The sequence below is a fragment of the Ambystoma mexicanum genome, chromosome 6p (assembly GCF_040938575.1).
Source record: "Ambystoma mexicanum isolate Mex_15411 chromosome 6p, UKY_AmexF1_1, whole genome shotgun sequence".
NCBI classification, from domain to species: Eukaryota; Metazoa; Chordata; class Amphibia; order Caudata; family Ambystomatidae; genus Ambystoma; species Ambystoma mexicanum.
The window spans coordinates 707,148,292-707,166,136 of NC_090935.1; positions in this window are offsets into that span (position 1 = coordinate 707,148,292).

Consider the following 17,845-nt stretch of genomic DNA (forward strand, 5'->3'; position numbering starts at 1 on the left):
TGAACATCGGACATATTGAACTCTATGAACTCTATACTTACTGGTCTTCGCCAAGAACCTCAGAGTCAACTCTCGTCCGGAACTCCCCCAACATCTTCTAACCAGTGAAGCAACTGGTATCTATGCACCCCTGCAATCCACGCAGGATGGAGAGCTCATCTTTCAAGAATATAAGGTGAGAGTACTGGAATGGGATTTCGGAGGTGATTAGTGGGGAGAGCAGGGAGGTGCCATCACTAGAATCCACGGGTGGCTAAATTCCTCTCTCCACTTGCAGGAAAATCCTTCTACGGGTCAAGCAGACGAGATTCGGAGGGCCAGTCCAGTCTGTCATCTCTGCACTACGCCTCACGTTGGTGGAGACCGCAGCAGTCCGGGTCTGACCGACACCCTGTGGGAGCCAGGTGAGCGTAATAGAACGCAAAGCCTCTCTATAAACACCCAACCGGGCGCCATGGAAACCTCAGAAACCGACCAACTAGCCCAATTGTTAGGGGAACTTAGGGCAGAAGTGCACTCCGCGCGCCAAGAAACTAATGCCCTCAGGAGGGAACTGATCATGTCAAAGGAGCGCACTGATGATCTTGTGTCATGGGCGCTACTCCCGAGGGGCCAGGACTGGCCCAGCGCCCTCGGAAGCAGACCCGTCTTCCACTACTCCCGACCCAGCAGACCCCTACAGGGGCCCTTTGGACCGTGTCCTGGAGCCTTTGGCGCCAGGCTCATGAACGGTTTCTGTCCCGGCGCCATAGGTGCCGGGCTCATATTGATAAACAGTGTAATAATGCTTGGGTGGACTTACCTGAGGCAGACCATGCTGCATATTTACCCAGAACAATCCAGTCTGGTTGAAGTCCCCAGTCATCAGGGCTGGGAGGAACTATTCCCTCCATTCAGGAACTCTTTTCATACCTGGGTGGAACCGGTGGAAGAACACACACTGAAAGCACTTCTCTGCTATTTAAACCACGCCCGATGGAAAACACGTGCTTCACGTTATTCTGCAGCAGCAGCAGGACGCTCACCGAGTCGGCTCCTGCATTCCAGGTCCAGAGTCATCTTCAGCTTCCGCGCAGCAACATGTGGATGAAGAAAGACACAGAACAATACTTACCAGATCCCGGAATCCAGTCACCGGCAAAATCTGCAAAGAATAAACACAAGGTTAGAAAATTGCAACTCGCTCGCAGCCGCGCCCGCTTACCTGATCCATCCGTGATTGCAACGGAGCTAACCGCGGCCTTCTCTTCAGCAGCTTCTCTGCACCTGAATGGCAAAGGACATAATTAAAAAGGGGTTCGGGTGAAGGCAGTCGCATTCATCTTAATTTACCAGTTTTTGCACGCGCAGAAGCGGCCGCATCAACCGCAGCATCCCGGCACCTGAAAACTAGAAAAAGGACATTATTAGAGGTGCCATCAAAAGCGGCCAATGATCATTATACTTACGTGCATCGGCACGTGCAGTGGCAACGGATATAAAGCCCGCAGCATCCCTGCACCTGAAAACTAGAAAAAGGACATTATTAGAGGTGCCATTAAAAGGGGCCAACGAACATTATACTTACGTGCATCGGCACGTGCAGCGGCAATGGAAAACTACGCCCACAGCATCCCGAGGCCTGAAACAAAGGAAAAGGGACATTATTGTGGTGCCCATCTTTTAAAGCCTAAAGACTACAGTATACTTACAGGCATCCGCTCGTGCAGTAACGGCGGCATCGCTCTTCGGCATCCCAGCACCAGTGCCACAACTAAGGCCGCAAAAGACTTGAGCCTCAACACTGAACTCATCCAGTGACGTAACTGGAATCCACGCACCCCTGCACCAGACGCAGGATGGAGAGCTCAGCATTTATACGCCTAAGGTGAGAGCTCGTCGAGACAAGTAGAAAGCTAGGCTGTGGGAGAAACTGGCGATTGGTGGGAGTAGGAATCCCATCAAACGGTGATTAACCCTTTTTCTTCCACCTGCAGAAAACTTACCCTGCAAGTCAGACATTCGATAAGAGGAAGCCCAGTCCTGAGAGTCGTCCGAGCTCTACGCTTCTCAATTGAAGAAACAATAGCAGCCCAGCCGGGATCAGCGCGTCCGTGGGAATCAGGTGAGCGTTACAGAACGCGAAGCCCACCAATAACCTCCTACCCAGGCGCTATGGAAACTTCCGACACAGACCAACTGGCCCAGTTATTAGGGGAATTAAGAGCTGAAGTTCATGCTGCCCGCCAGGAAACGAATGCCCTTAGGAGGGAATTGATAATATCAAAAGAACGAACTGATGATCTCGCCAGACAGTTATTACAGACACAAGCGGGGCAAACCCCGCTACCTAATTCAGGAGGGAGCTATATCCCAGCGGCTTCAGCCAATCCTGTTCAAATCAACCTACCCGGAAATGTGCCATTGGCACCGCCTGAACACTTCTCTGGTGACCCTAAAAGGTTTGCGGTGTGTTTATAAATCAATGCCGATTGCACTTTCTTTGTAGACCTGCAGCCTTTCCGACTGACCAGACTAAGGTAGCCTTTGTGTTTTCGTATCTTAGCGGCAGTGCCGCTGATTGGTCGATCCCTCTGGTTACACAGGATGACCCGATCCTTCGTGATTTCCCGACCTTCCAGGCAAATATGGAAAGACTTTTTGCAAGGCATTCCCAGGGGCAGTCCCTGGACAACAAACTCCTTTCCCTACGACAGGGCAATCAAGATCTTTTGGCCTACATTGCATCATTCAATAGGCTAATCGTGGAAACCAGATGGCCTGAGGACAAAAGAATCACGCTTTTTCACAGGGGTTTGCGTGGCGAACTCAAAGACGTCCTTGCCCAGGTAGTGAATCCTCCTCAGGATTTTTCAGAGTACATTGATTTGGTGGTCCAATTGGATCACAGACTAGAAAACAGAAAGGCAGATCGATCCAGGTTTGAAACACAAGTGTTCCCTAAGCCTCAAAGTCACACCAAAGGAGTTGAAGCCGTCGAACCTATGCAAATTGGGGTTGTAAAGGGTCCCTTAACCCAGAAAGAACGCGACAGGAGACGACAAATGCAACTATGTCTCTATTGTGGAAATTCAGGACATTTTCTTCGAGATTGCCCGGTGAAACCACCTAAGAAGACAGTGGGAGCTTCTGATAAGAGTTCTGAAAAGCCTGAGCCGGGAAATGACCTCGCCCGACAAGTGTAGAGGTCCGCTTGCCGAGCGTAAAAACCAGTTCTTTGACCTCGCACTTCATAATGCCAATGGTCCTCGTAAACCCAGAGCAACCGGATCGTTTGCATGCAATTAAGGCATACATTGATAGCGGAGCAGTTGGAAATTATGTGGACCACGAATTGGCTTCCAGGATGAACTTACCTCTTTGTCCAAAGATGGTTAAAGACGTCATTACCACGGTGGATGGGACGGAAATCGCCTCCGGACCAGTGACCCATACCACTACTGAAGTGACGATACTAGGCCAAGACGGGCATCAGGAGGTAATTGTGTTCGACGTGATCAAGGCTCCTCAATTGCAAGTAATTCTAGGGATTCCTTGGTTGGAGAAACACAATCCTCAGATTGATTGGCGAGCAAAGACGATAAAGTTCCCAGAGTGCACACCAACTTGTTATCCACGACCCAACATTGGCCTAGCGTCAGTAACGGCTGACGGTCCACAATTACCTCTAGAGTATCGAGAGTTCCAAGATGTTTTTCAAAAGGAACAGGCTAACACCTTGCCACCCCACAGATCATACGATTGTCAGATAGATTTGCTACCCGGTGCAACTCCCCCTTGCAGTAGGATTTACGCCCTTACCGAGCCTGAGAACCTTCATCTGCGACAGTATTTAGACCAGCACCTGGCCAATGGCTTTATCCGTCCGTCGAAGTCCCCTGCATCCTCGGCTCTGTTCTTCGTACCAAAAAAAGAAGGTGACCTCAGAACCTGTATAGATTATCGTGCTCTGAACCAGATAACAGTAAAAAAACGGTACCCCTTACCTCTGATCCCGGAACTCCTTGACCAGGTAAAAAACACCTGTATTTATACTAAGCTTGATCTCCGGGGAGCTTATAACTTGGTACGGGTCAAGGAAGGAGAGGAATGGAAGACGGCCTTTCGCACTAAGTATGGGCTATTTGAATACCAAGTGATGCCCTTTGGACTATGCAATGCACTGGCCGCCTTCCAATATTTTATGAATGATGTCCTCAGAGAGCTCATTGATGTCTGCGTTGTCGTCTACATAGATGACATTCTTGTGTACTCATCTTCAGAAGCTGACCATCGAAATCATGTTAGGGCGGTCCTTGAAAAACTTCGCCAACATAAACTTTTTGCTGAGCTCGAAAAATGTGTTTTTCATGTCACTGAGGTCGAATTTTTGGGATTTATTCTGACACCCAAAGGAGTCCACATGGACTCGAGAAAAGTAGATGCTATCCTCAAATGGCCGTCTCCTACTTCCCTGAAATGCGTTCAAAGCATGCTAGGCTTTGCCAATTTTTACCGTAGATTTATTCCAGAGTTTTCACGAGTGGTACAACCCATCAGCGCCCTCTTAAGAAAAAATAAACGCTTTGAATGGTCCGCAGAAGCAGAACAAGCCTTCCAAGAGCTAAAAGCTAAATTCACCTCGACGCCAATACTGAAACACCCACGCCCGGACCTCCCTTACATCGTTGAAACTGACGCCTCCAGCTTAGCAATGGGAGCAGTCCTATCACAAAGAGATCCAGAGACTAACCAACTGCATCCTGTGGCATTCTGGTCTCGGAAGTTCTCGGCGCCTGAGATCAACTACACCATCACAGACAAAGAGCTTCTAGTGATTAAATCAGCCTTTAAGGCATGGCGGCATTATCTCCTCGGGGCCAGACACACCGTCACAGTGATGACCGATCATCGAAATCTGCAGTATCTGAAAACCGCCAAGGCTCAATCCTCCAGACAGCTTCGCTGGGCTCTATTCTTTGCTGAATTTGACTTCGTGATCACTTATCGCCCCGGCAACAAGAACGGCAAAGCGGATGCTCTTTCCCGAATTGGAATGGGAGATAACGTTGCCAATCCAGAACCTGTACCAATAATTCCTGAACAAAGGATCGTGGGTCTGATTTCTTCACAATCCATTGAGGATATTGAAGAAAAAACTAAACAACTTGTAACCTCACCAGACTTACTGAACTGGTTACAAAAAGGAAAAGATTTCACCGTAAGCAATGACTTGCCTTATTTCCAAGAACGATTGTTCCTACCACACGCCGATTTACAAAGACAGGTAATCTCCTGCTATCATGATTCATTAATTGAGGGTCACCCTGGCATTGCCAAAACCACAGAAAAGGTGAAGAGACACTTCTGGTGGCCTTCGTGGAGAAAAAACATAAAGGAATTCGTGATGTCCTGCGGTGTATACGCTCAAAACAAGGGACAGAAGAAGAGGCCGGCTGGTCTTCTGCAACCATTAGACATCCCACTGTGTCCCTGGCATACCCTTTCCATGGACTTCATCACAGACTTACCCTCCTGTTCCGGGTACAACACCATTCTTGTTATTGTGGACCTGTTTTCTAAAATGGCCCACTTCATTCCGCTAAAAGGCTTACCTTCAGCATCAGTCCTAGCCAAAGTATTTCTTGAAAACATCGTCCGGCTACACGGCTTCCCGTCAGTACTAATTTCAAATAGGGGGAGTCAGTTTATTTCCCACTTTTGGCGTAGCTGTTGTCGATTAGCTCAAATCGATGTAAGACTTTCGACCAGCCATCATCCCCAGACTGACGGGAAAACCGAGAGAACAAACCAGACTCTCGAGCAATATTTACGATGCATGCTACAACAGTCGGAGAGTAACTGGAAGGACATCCTTTGGATAGCTGAATATGCTTACAACAATTCAGTTCATTCGGGTACCGGGAAGAGTCCCTTCTACATCTTGTATGGGATTCATCCTCGAACCTCCAACCTTGATCCACCTCAAGATCTTGGAACACCCGCCGTGGATCAATTGCACACCGTTATTACCCAAGCTTTTAAGGAAGCGACTGCACATCTACAACAAGCTAAAGAGAGGTACAAAAAAGGAGCAGATCAACACCGAAGCAATGCCCCTCAATACCAGGTTGGGGATCAAGTCTGGCTGTCCAGCAAACATTTATCGCTTAAAGGGCCTCGCACCTTCAACCCCAAATACCTGGGACCATATCCAATTACGGCCATAATTAATCCAGTGGCCATTAAATTAGAATTGCCAACCCATATGAGAATACATCCTGTATTTCACGTATCTCTTTTGAAACCCATGCAACCTGGAACCAGATTGACCAATCCTCCAGAGCCCATTCAAGTGAATGGGGAGCCCGAATTTGAAGTAAAAGACATTTTGGACTCTAAAATCATCAGATCAAAGCTATTCTACCTAATCGACTGGAAAGGCTACGGACCTCAGGAAAGGTCATGGGAACCCTATGACCACGTCCATGCTCCTCGTCTAGTCCAGAAATTTCACCGAACCTTTCCCGATAAACCAAAACCCCCGGGGAGGACAAGTTTGGGAGGGGCCTTGAGGGGGGGTGCTGTCATGGGCGCTACTCCCGAGGGGCCAGGACTGGCCCAGCGCCCTCGGAAGCAGACCCATCTTCCACTACTCCGGACCCAGCAGACCCCTACAGGGGCCCTTTGGACCGTGTCCTGGCACCTTTGGCGCCAGGCTCATGAAGGGTTTCAGTCCCGGCGCCATAGACGCCGGGCTCATATTGATAAACAGTGTAATAATGCTTGGGTGGACTTACCTGAGGCAGACCATGCTGCATATTTACCCAGAACAATCCAGTCTGGTTGAAATCGCCAGCCATCAGGGCTGGGAGGAACTATTCCCTCCATTCAGGAACTCTTTTCTTACCTGGGTGGAACCGGTGGAAGAACACACACTGGAAGCACTTCTCTGCTATTTAAAACACGCCCGATGGAAAACACGTGCTTTGCGTTATTCTGCAGCAGCAGCAGGACGCTCACCGAGTCGGCTCCTGCATTCCAGGTCCAGAGTCATCTTCACCTTCCGCGCCTCAACCTGTGGATGAAGAAAGACACAGAACAATATTTACCAGATCCCGGAATCCAGTCACCGGCAAAACCTGCAAAGAATAAACATAAGGTTAGAAAAGTGCAACTCGCTCGCAGCTGCGCCCGCTTACCTGATCCATCCGTGATTGCAACGGAGCTAACCGCGGCCTTCTCTTCGGCAGCTTCTCTGCACCTGAAAGGCAAAGGACATAATTAAAAAGGGGTTCGGGTGAAGGCAGTCGCATTCATCTTAACTTACCAGTTTTTGCACGCGCAGAAGCGGCCGCATCAACCGCAGCATCCCGGCACCTAAAAACTAGAAAAAGGACATTATTAGAGGTGCTATTAAAAGCGGCCAACGATCATTATACTTACGTGCATCGGCACGTGCAGTGGCAACGGATATAAAGCCCGCAGCATCCCGGCACCTGAAAACTAGAAAAAGGACATTATTAGAGGTGCCATTAAAAGCGGCCAACGAACATTATACTTACGTGCATCGGCACGTGCAGCGGCAACGGAAATCTACGCCCACAGCATCCCGAGGCCTGAAACAAAGGAAAAGGGACATTATTGAGGTGCCCATCTTTTAAAGCCTAAAGACTACAGTATACTTACAGGCATCCGCTCGTGCAGTAACGGCGGCATCGCTCTTTGGCATCCCAGCACCAGTGCCACAACTAAGGCCGTAAAAGACTTGAGTCTCAACACTGAACTCATCCAGTGACGTAACTGGAATCCACGCACCCCTGCACCAGACGCAGGATGGAGAGCTCAGCATTTATACGCCTAAGGTGAGAGCTCGCCGAGACAAGTAGAAAGCTAGGCTGTGGGAGAAACTGGCGATTGGTGGGAGAAGGAATCCCATCAAACGGTGATTAACCCTTTTTCTTCCACCTGCAGAAAACTTACCCTGCAAGTCAGACATTCGATAAGAGGAAGCCCAGTCCTGAGAGTCGTCCGAGCTCTACGCTTCTCAATTGAAGAAACAATAGCAGCCCAGCCGGGATCAGCGCCTCCGTGGGAATCAGGTGAGCGTTACATCTTGCTAGACAACTGCTGCAAAACAAAGCTGGGCAAACACCGCTACCTGGACTCGGGGGAATCCAACTCCTGTTTCATCGAGCAATCCTGTGCAAGTGGTTCTACCAGGGAGCATTCCTTTAGCTCCACCCAAACGTTTTTCTGGGGACCCGAAAAGGTTTGCCGTGTTCATGAACCAATGCCGCTTGCACTTTTTATGCAGACCTGGGGCGTTCCCAAACGATCAAGCTAAAGTAGCCTTTGTACTATCATACCTTAGTGGTAGCGCAGCGGATTGGTCAATTCCACTAGTCAACCAGGATGACACTCTTCTTCGGGATTTTCAGGGTTTTCAATTGAGCATGGAAAAACTATTCGCCAGACATTCACAAGGACAGGCCCTGGATAACGAACTTTTATCCCTACGACAAGGTAATCAGGATCTGCTAACCTATATCACAACCTTCAATAGGTTAGTGGTGGAAACCGGGTGGCCAGAAGAAAAACGTGTCACATTATTTCATCGTGGACTTCGGAGTGAACTCAAAGATGTTTTGGCCCAAGTTGTGAACCCACCTCAGGATTGCGCAGAATATATAGACTTAGTGGTCCAGTTAGACCACCGACTTCAGAATAGAAAGGCTGATCGAGCTACGTTCGAGAATTGGGTATTGGTTAAACCTAATGTTAACCCCAAAGGAACTGATACATCAGAATCTATGCAGATCGTGGGTGTTAAGGGACCCCTAACTCAAAAGGAAAGAGAAAGGAGACGGCAGATGCAATTGTGTCTGTACTGTGGGGCCTCAGGACATTTTCTACGGGATTGCCCTATAAAACAATCCAAGAAAGCAGTTGGAGTGGCTGTTAAAAATCAAACGGATGTCATCACCACATTCGATGGAACTGAAATTGCTTCTGGGCCTGTAACTCATTCCACTACAGATATGACATTGCTGGGTCAAGATGGGCATCCAGAGACTATCGTGTTTGATTTAATCAAAGCCCTGCAGTTCCAAATAATACTGGGGATACCATGGTTGGAAACACATAATCCTTGTATTGCTTGGTGAGAGAAGAGAACAACCTTCCCGGATTGTGCGCAGACCTGTTACCCGGAAAAAAACCTTGAACAAAGGCTTGGCCACAGCCACTAACCCAGTCGTGTCGTGACCTCAGGAATACCTAGAATTCCAGGATGTTTTCCAAAAAGAACAGGCAAACACCTTACCGCCACACAGATCATACGATTGTCAAATCGACCTCATACCCGGTGAGCAACCTCCATGCAGTAGGATCTACGCCCTTACGGAACCTGAAAACCTACACCTACGACAATACTTGGATCAATACCTCTCTAACGGCTTCATTCGTCCATCCAAGTCCCCTGCATCCTCGGCTATATTCTTCGTACCTAAAAAGGAAGGTGACCTCAGAACGTGTATAGACTACTGTGCATTAAATCAGATTACGGTGAAGAACCGATACCCATTACCTCTGATCCCCGAATTTCTAGACCAATTAAAGGATGCTTGCACCTACACTAAATTAGATCTCCGAGGGGCATATCATCTGGTACGTGTAAAAAAGGGGGACGAATGGAAAACTGCCTTTCGTACCAAGTACGGATTATTCGAATATCAGGTGATGCCCTTCGGGTTGTGCAATGCACCAGCAGCCTTCCAGTATTTTATGAACGATGTCCTTCGTGAACTCATTGACGTCTGTGTTGTCGTATACATCAACGACATTCTAGTATACTCCTCCTCGGAATCAGACCATGTTCAGCACGTTCGTGCAGTCCTCGAGAAACTATGTCAGCACAAGTTATATGCAAAATTGGAAAAATGTGTTTTTCATGCTACAGAAGTTGAATTCCTTGGATTTATCCTGACTCCAAAAGGAGTCCGAATGGACTCTCAAAAGGTGGATGCAATTCTCAAATGGCCATCACCCAGTTCAGTTAAAGGGGTACAAAGCATGCTTGGATTTGCTAATTTCTATCGCAGATTTATTCCTGACTTCTCACATGTCGTACACCCCATCACAGCACTTTTGCAAAAAAACAAACACTTCTTGTGGACAGAGGCGGCTGAAAAGGCCTTCCAAGAGCTGAAATTGAAATTCACGGCGGCACCTGTCTTGAAGCATCCACGCCCCGAGCTCCCATATGTAGTTGAAACCGATGCATTCAGTTTAGCCATGGGAGCTGTCCTGTCCCGGAAGGATCGGGAAACTGGTCAACTTCATCCAGTAGCATTTTGGTCCAAGAAGTTTACAGCCCCCAAGTTAAGCTATGCGGTTACTGATAAAGAATTGTTAGCCATCAAAACTGCCTTCAAGGCTTGGCGGCATTATCTTATCGGTGCAACGCACACCATTACTGTAATCACCGATCATAGGAACCTGCAGTATTTAAAGACAACCAAGGGGCAATCATTGCGTCAACTTCGTTGGGCATTATTCCTTGCCGAATTCGATTTCGTGATCACTTATCGACCAGGATGCAAGAATGGTAAGGCAGATGCCTTGTCCCGAATAGGGATGGGAGAAGCATATTCGAACCCAGAGCCGGTGCCTATAATTCCAGAACAAAGAATTCTTGGTATAACTACTCAACAGACTCTAGAAGATATTCATTTAAAAATCCAAGAACTTTTCGATTCAGCAGCCCTGCAAGATTGGGTGAAAAAGGGCCATGATTATTCAGTCATCAATGACTTACCTTACTATCAAGGGCGTCTATTTCTACCACTCAAGGAACTACAAGAACTAGTCATCTCCAATTACCATGATGCTCTGATGGAAGGACACCCAAGTATTTCAAAGACTTTTGGTATCTGCGCCCAAAACAAAAGTCAAAAGAAAAAAACAACCGGTCTTTTACAACCTTTGGATATTCAACCCGCACCCTGGCACACCTTGTCATTAGACTTTATTACAGATCTACCTCCGTTTAATGGGTTTAACACCATTCTGGTTATTGTTCATTTTTTTTCCAAGATGGCCCACTTCATTCCTTTAAAAGGATTACCCTCCGCTTCAATTTTGGCCAAAGAATTTCTTGAAAACATTGTTCGAATACATGGATTCCTTATGTGTTGGTCTCTGACTGAGGTAGTCAATTCATTTCGCAATTTTGGAAGAAATTTTGCCAATTGGCCCAAATCGACGTGAGGTTATGAACCAGTCACCATCCCCAGACTGATGGTCAAACGGAGAGGACCAACCAGACTCTTGAACAATACCTACGTTGCATGCTAGACCAGACGGAAAACAATTGGAAGGGAATTTTATGGATTGTTGAATACGCATACAATAACTCAGTACATTCAGGAACCGGACAAAGCCCCTTTTATACCATGTATGGACATCATCCTCGAACCTCAGAACTCGATTCGCCCCAGCACTTAGAAATGCCGGCAGTGGCCAATCTGCACTCTACTATTACACAGGTCTTTAAGGAGGCAACTGAACATTTGAAACAAGCAAAAGAGAAATACAAGAAAAATGCTGATCAACATAGAAGTGACACTCCCCAATACCAGATTGGAGATCAAGTTTGGCAAGCTACGAAACACATACTGTCATGCCTGCGCCATGGGCGCATACATTGGCGATCATTATGGACTAATGGTTATTCATTTATCTACAGAAAACTCTTGAATCAACCGCTATTCACTTCTTGGACCTTATTTCCCATTTGCGAGACTTTGGTGCTTTTCTATTTTTCCCAACAAACTACACTTATCACAATGCACTTGGCTATAACTATCTATTCCGGGCTATTCCTATTTGTCATCTTCGGAACTACAATCCCCAGAAGCCCTAGGGATCAGCTCTGCTTCCACCAGCTCAGGAACAGAGAGGGAGGAGGCAGATTGTATGCAGGTGTGATGATCCAGGTGCGGCCAATTAGCCTGCCTCTGTGCTGGGCAGGGCGGTATAAAAGCTCCTGCCTGCAGGGGCTCAGTCTCTTGCATTAAGAGTCATTGCAGCTCCTTTTTGCTTCGAGCTTCATATTTTTGTATGCTGTTCCTGCTTACACCTGCTTTTGATCCAGTGCCCTGCCGGGCTTTCTGCATTACAGCCGATCACGCTCTGCTGCCTTCTACCTTCCGCCCTGGTCCTTCCGGGCTCCAGCCTTGCAGCCGATCACACTCTGCTGCCTTCTACCTTCGGCCCTGGCCCTTCTGGGCTCCCTGCCTCAGCCCTGCTCCTCTGGGCGTCCTGCCTTGCAGCCTGCTACACCCTGCTGCCTAAAGCCCTAGCCTTTTGGGTTCCCTGCCTCAGCCCTGCTCCTCTGGGCATCCTGCCTTGCATCCTGCTACACCCTGCGGCCTACAGCCCTAGCCTTTTGGGCTCCCTGCCTTGCAGTGTGCATCTCTCCGCTGCTTAGAGCCCTTGTCCGCTGGAACCCCTGTCTTGCAGCTTGCTACACCCCTCTGCCTTCAGCCCTTGTCCTCTGGGCTCACTCCTTGCTGCCCGGCCCTTCTGGGCTCCTTGCCGTGCAGCCTGCTACACCCCGCTGCCCTAAGCCCTTTCCCTCTGGGCTCCCTTCCTTACAGCCCTGCTCCTTTGGGCTTGCTCTTTGCTGTCCTACTCCTCTGAGCTCTCTACCTTGCACCCTACAGTCCTCTGCAATCCACAAGAGTTTACCTGCATTTATTACTTTCAGTTATTGCAGCCCACCTGTTTCCTGACTGCTGCTCCCTTGCTCTCTTTCTCGTTTTCATCCCTCAGTTCTTTATCCCTGTCCAATTCAGTTATACTGTTTTCCTTTCATTTCCTTCTGCTAGTTTGCTCATCGACTTCCCTCTTCCTGGATTTGTCTGTTATTGTCTTCTCTTGTATCGTTTGTAGACCCCTTTGTACAGGGCTAGTCTGTTGGATTCCGGCAAGCAACCTCTGCCCCTTACCTTGTCTAGTTTCTGTGTTACAGACACCCAAAGCTGTTGTTCCCAGCCATGAGCAAACAGCGTGGGCCTCTGTTATAGCAAACTGTGCAGAAGGTTAGAGTTTTTCCTAAGGTCCGTGGAATACTCTTTTCCTATATCTGCATACACCCCAAGAGGGAATCCATTCTCTTGTACCTTATTTCCTTGCTACACTTGCCTACTCTTCGTTCTCTTTACTTTCAGCTGTGTGTGTACTTATCTGTCCACCTTCCTTCGGCACAACCACCCAAACCCTTCCTGGGTGTCCTGTGCCACTCTTAACAGTGTGCCATCTGTGACAGAATGCAAGAGCCAAACATTTCTTGTTCCATAGGAAGGAAAGGCACACACAGACCAAGGATGCTTTCCTTTCGGGTTAAGAAACCTTTGCAAAAATCTACAGTTTCCCTAAAGACAGCAAACAAGAACTTTAGTTTAAAGAACAGTCTCGCCTTAGTAAACAAAGATTTACAAGCACGGTGCTACACTCACTGGCTTGATGACCCTTCTTCCATGTATAACTATTATGACATTTGCGACTATGATCCGCAGTCCTTATCTGTTGCAGAGCTACAGCAAGATAATGAATTCTTACAGATCTTGTTAGCCCAAACAGCGAAAAACACTCCTGCGTCTTCTGACAATTCTTCTAACACTGCTACAGCCAAGGATATAGCACTCATTGTGGGAGACTGTAAACCAGAGTACGCTGTTGCCAGAGTGATATGCTCAAGATCAGCTTGGCAAGCTCCCCAGATTGCTGGAAACCCTCATTTGACAGGACAAGGCATTCAGTATCCTGAGGTTAGTGCACCTAGTCCTGGGTACAAAAGACCAATACTGACCATCGGTTGTCTTAATGCTTCCCCAGTATCTACTAACCACAATAACCTTAAGGTCAGTCTTCCTATTGCTACAACCAAATTTTATGCTACACCAGATTCTGAATCTTTAGATCAGGCTAATGGTACATATCTGCTTCAAGAACAACTCCTACGCCTTAAAAGACAGACCGAAGATCTTTATGATGACTTTGTTAATTTACATAGTAAATATTTAATGAAGGGACACAATATTCCAGACCTTCTGACACAATGTACTACACCCGATATTCTGTCTTTAGAGATCGACATGATAAGGCCTGGAATTGCCACGCAGAAAAGGATACAGACATATGCATCCCTTCTAAAGTCTGACACAGCTCTTTCACCTTCCAGCCACAGTAACTCAGGTTGTTGTACAGACAGTAAAGAATTAACTCCTTCGGTGGGCCAAATCACTCACACTGCCATTACACCACAAGACAAGTGTAATCTTCTGATTAGAGATCCTTCTGAGTCAAAGGATAGTTCCGCTCTTACCCCTGACTACTGTCCTTTACTCACACTTACAGCCTCTTCTGAAGTGATCAAATCAGAAATGTACTCTGCTTCTAAGGGTTTCTGCACATCAGACCACGAGTCAGATTCTGAACAATACCCAGTACCTGTCTGGAATCCAGCCTTTCCATCAGTCAATACCCCAGACCCACCTAGCAATCTGAGCACACCAGACTTTGAAGATCAGCCTTCAGAACGCCTACCCTATCCTAACCCCACATCTGTCATACTACCTGTTACTGTATCTGCTAGCCCAATCTCTGCTGCTCCTCCTGCTAATACTTCAAAATCTGCTACTTTTGCAGCATCTCACATCACTCTTTCTGCAGTAGAAGTACCCCCTTCCTCTCTGCCTGCAAGGACAGTACCTGTAGCTAAGCCAGTTAACAGATCTTCTTTTAAGACTACAGCTCCGGTTGTTCCTGCTGATGCCTCTGCAGCACTTAAACTACCAGACTCTACTCTACCAGTCTCAGGTGCGTTCCAGCCCGCTAGTTCTCCTATGGCACCCACACACCCAGTTGCTACAGCATCGGAACTATCTACAGCCATTCATGATCTCCCTGCTGCTGTGGCTTCTGAACTTCCTACAAATCATGGAGAACCCGCTGCTGTGACTCCTGAATTCTCTGCGGCTAATCTTGACTTTCCCATTGCTTCCTCTGATGCCTTGGAAAACCTTCCTAGAGCAACCAACTCTGCTGTACCTCTGGTTCCACCTTTCAACGCCTTCCTGTTGCCTTTCAAAGCAAGATTTGCCATGGAGCCTGCAGCAGTCTTTCACAGTTCCTCTGTCCATGAACACACTGTTGGGTTTTGTGCTCCAAATACTTTGTCGGTTCTGAATTCTACCTCAATGGTTCAGAACATTGGTACTGTCTCCATCCTTCAAGACTCTCACCTTGCAACCTTAAACAGTTTTTGGTGCTTCATGATGTGCCTTTTTGGTATGAGACTCTTTCACGGTGTGACAGACATTCTTCTTGTGGTCGGTCTTCACAGAGCCTGGAGAGGGCATACTGTCATGCCTGCGCCATGGGCACATACATTGGCGATCATTATGGACTAATGGTTATTCATTTATCTACAGAAAACTCTTGGATCAACCGCTATTCACTTCTTGGACCTTATTTCCCATTTGCGAGACTTTGGTGCTTTTCTATTTTTCCCAACAAACTACACTTATCACAATGCACTTGGCTATAACTATCTATTCCGGGCTATTTATATTTGTCATCTTCGGAACTACAATCCCCAGAAGCCCTAGGGATCAGCTCTGCTTCCACCAGCTCAGGAACAGAGAGGGAGGAGGCAGATTGTATGCAGGTGTGATGATCCAGGTGCGGCCAATTAGCCTGCCTCTGTGCTGGGCAGGGCGGTATAAAAGCTGCTGCCCGCAGGGGCTCAGTCTCTTGCATTAAGAGTCCTTCCAGCTCCTTTTTGCTTCGAGCTTCGTATTTTTGTATGCTGTCCTGCTTACACCTGCTTTTGATCCAGTGCCCTGCCGGGCTTTCTGCATTGCGGCCGATCATGCTGTGCTGCCTTCTACCTTCCGCCCTGGCCCTTCCGGGCTCCAGCCTTGCAGCCGATCACGTTCTGCTGCCTTCTACCTTCCGCCCTGGCTCTTCTAGGCTCCCTGACTCAGCCCTGCTTCTCTGGGCGTCCTGCCTTGCAGCCTGCTACACCCTGCTGCCTACAGCCCTAGCCTTTTGGGCTCCCTGCCTCAGCCCTGCTCCTCTGGGCGTCCTGCCTTGCAGCCTGCTACACCCTGCTGCCTACAGCCCTAGTCTTTTGGGCTCCCTGCCTCAGCCTTGCTCCTCTGGGCGTCCTGCCTTGCAGCCTGCTACATCCTGCGGCCTACAGCCCTAGCCTTTTGGGCTCCCTGCCTTGCAGTGTGCATCTCTCCGCTGCTTAGAGCCCTTGTCCTCTGGAACCCCTGTCTTGCAGCTTGCTACACCCCTCTGCCTTCAGCCCTTGTCCTGTGGGCTCACTCCTTTCTGTCCGGCCCTTCTGGGCTCCTTGCCGTGCAGCCTGCTACACCCCGCTGCCCTAAGCCCTTTCCCTCTGGGCTCCCTTCCTTACAGCCCTGCTCCTTTGGGCTTGCTCTTTGCTGTCCTACTCCTCTGAGCTCTCTACCTTGCACCCTATAGTCCTCTGAAATCCACAACAGTTTACCTGCATTTATTACTTTCAGTTATTGCAGCCCCCCTGTTTCCTGACTGCTGCTCCCTTGCTCTCTTTCTCGTTTTCATCCCTCAGTTCTTTATCCCTGTCCAATTCAGTTATACGGTTTTCCTTTCAATTGCTTCTGTTAGTTTGCTCATCGACTTCCCTATTCCTGGATTTGTCTGGTATTGTTTTCTCTTGTATCGTTTGTAGACCCCTTTGTACAGGGCTTGTCTGTTGGTTTCCGGCAAGCAACCTTTGACCCTTCCCTTGTCTAGTTTCTGTGTTACAGACACCCACAGCTGTTGTTCCCAGCCATGAGCAAACAGCGTGGGCCTCTGTTATAGCAAACTGTGCAGAAGGTTAGAGTTTTTCCTAAGGTCCGTGGAATACTCTTTTCCTATATCTGCATACACCCCAAGAGGGAATCCATTCTGTTGTACCTTATTTCCTTGCTACATTTGCCTACTCTTCGTTCTCTTTACTTTCAGCTGTGTGTGTACTTATCTGTCCACCTTACTTCGGCGCAACCACCCAAACCCTTCCTGGGTGTCCTGTGCCACTCTTAACAGAGTGCCATCCGTGACAGATACCTCTAAAAGGAACTCAAACTTTTAATCCTAGATATTTGGGACCTTACACCATTAAGGCCATTATCAACCCGATGGCCGTCAAATTAGAACTACCCTCTAATATGCGGATCCATCCTGTCTTTCATGTTTCACTTCTAAAACCAGTTCAACCCGGAACAAGATTAACCAAACCACCTGACCCCATCCTGATAGATGGAGAACCTGAATTTGAGGTAAAAAATATCCTGGACTCTAAGGGCCTCATTACCCGGTAGGCGGTGAGCCATGGCGCTATTAGCGCCATGGCTCATGCCGGTAAAATACCGGCATCGCCTTGGCAGAAAGGGGATTTAGCGCCCCATTCCAAGGTTGGAGGGGCAGTAAATCCCCTTTCCGCCATTGCCCTTCCCCATTCCCATTTCTGCCCCATAGGGCTCTATGGGAATTGGGAAGGCGCTAATTACGGCACCGCAATTTTGCGGTGCCGTAATTAGCTCCGAGGTCCCTTAGCGGCTTGGATTTTAACGCCTGCAAAAAGCAGGCGTTAAATCCCCCAACCCGCAAAGGGACCTCGTAGTAAGGCGGTAGGGATTTACCGGTACCGGTATTTTACCGGTACCGGTAAATCCCTACCGCCATCCTTGTAAGTAATGTATGTAATGTAAGATGGTTAAATCAAAACTCTTTTATTTAATCGATTGGAAAGGTTACAGACCAC